The sequence below is a fragment of the Otolemur garnettii genome, unplaced genomic scaffold (assembly GCF_000181295.1).
Source record: "Otolemur garnettii isolate 467f Iridium unplaced genomic scaffold, OtoGar3 scaffold00038, whole genome shotgun sequence".
Classification (NCBI taxonomy): domain Eukaryota; kingdom Metazoa; phylum Chordata; class Mammalia; order Primates; family Galagidae; genus Otolemur; species Otolemur garnettii.
Genome location: NW_003852433.1, coordinates 8,761,511 through 8,763,254, shown reverse-complemented (window position 1 = coordinate 8,763,254; position 1,744 = coordinate 8,761,511).

Below are 1,744 nucleotides of genomic sequence, written 5' to 3'. Positions count from 1 at the left end.
CCTCAAACTCTTGGGTTTAAGCGATTCTCTTGCCTCAGCCTCCCAAGTAGCTAGGACTACAGGCGCCCACAGGGTGACCACTAGTGCACAGAGCCAGTGGTCTAACCACAGAGCTATGGGCACTGAGCCCGATCATGTTTGTTCTTGTGCAAAGGAAAACCCCAGCCCATTGGGCTGTTTTCTGGCAGGGGCAGAGATTTCCATGAACTATGCTAAAGCTCTAGAAAGAGAAGAAACCTGAAGTGGGAACACTTTGATCTGCTCCCCAAGACCCTTAAAGTCTGAGGCAGGCTCTTTGCAGGATAATAACGTTATGTTTCCACTCCGGGCCATTTCTGTCTGAGTATTTTGTTTCTTGGCAGTAAGGGGTAGGGTAGCTCCATCTCTGGAGTTAGCAGACCTGGTTCTGATTCCAGCTGTGCCTACTTATTTTCTTTGTAATTGTAGGCAAATTAACCTTTCTTTGCCTCTATCTTCTCATATATGAATAGGATCATAACATCAGCCTTACAGGACTGTTGTAAGTAATATGCTACATAATTTCCCTCCCACCTGGGTTTCTTCTAGAGGTATCTATCTTAGAAAAATGTCTACCTGGGAGTATACAAACCTGAAAGTAGTCAGGGAGGCTGGAAAAGTTTCCCCAGGGAAGCTGAAAAATTTACCCAGGAAAAGTTTCCCTAAGGAGTAGATCTTAAATCTCACATAAGCATGTAAGGTGATGAATATATTGACTGATTAACTCGATTTAATTATTTCACAATATATCAACACATCATGTTGTATACTGTGAATATATACAATTTTTTTTATCATTTTTTTGTCATTTATATCTCTCAGCAGATATCTGAAGGAATAGTGGGAATTAATAAGGAAAAAAGTAAAAGACGATATTCCAGACAGAGATAGCAGCACATTCAAAATCCCAGTAGCTAAAGAGATGTTGGACAAAGGTACAAAGTGTCAGTTTGACAGGATGAATAAATTCTGGAGATTTATTGCTCATCATGACAACTATAGTTAATAACAATGTATCATATGCTTGAAATTTACTGAAGGAGTAGATTTTTTTATAGCTAGGGCGTACTTACTGTACACAACTAAATGGTAAATGTCAGTACAATAGGCTGTGTTGGTAAACAATCCACAACAAACAAATGTAAGGATAATCCAGATAACTGGTAATTCTGAATTATAAAACAATAACGTTAGCAAATAAGGTTAGCAAAGCAGACTTGGTGCCTGTAGCTCAACTGACTAAGGTGCCAGCCACGTACACCAAAGCTGGTGGGTTCAAATCCAGCCCAGGCCTGCCAAACAACAATGACAACTACAACCAAAAAATAGCCAGGTGTTGTGGTGGGCGCCTGTAACCCCAGTTACTTGGGAGGCTGAGGCAAGAGAATCACTTAAGCCCAAGAGTTTGAGGTTGCTTTGAGCAATGATGCCACAGCACTCTACCGAGGGTAACAAAAGTGAGAAAATAAAATTCAAAAAACTAAAAGTTAGCCATGTGTGGTGGCGCATACCTATAGTTCCAGCTACTTGGGAGGCTGAGGCAGGAAGATTGTCTGAACCTAGGAGTTTGAGTTTACAGTAAGCTGTGATTGCACCAGTGTACTCCAGCCTGGGTAATAGAACTAAACCCTGTTTCTTAAAAATAAAAATAAATAAATCCAACCTAGATTCAAAGAGGTAGAGAAAGAGCTGATGTGATGTTCTTCCTTTTTTTTTTTTTTTTTTT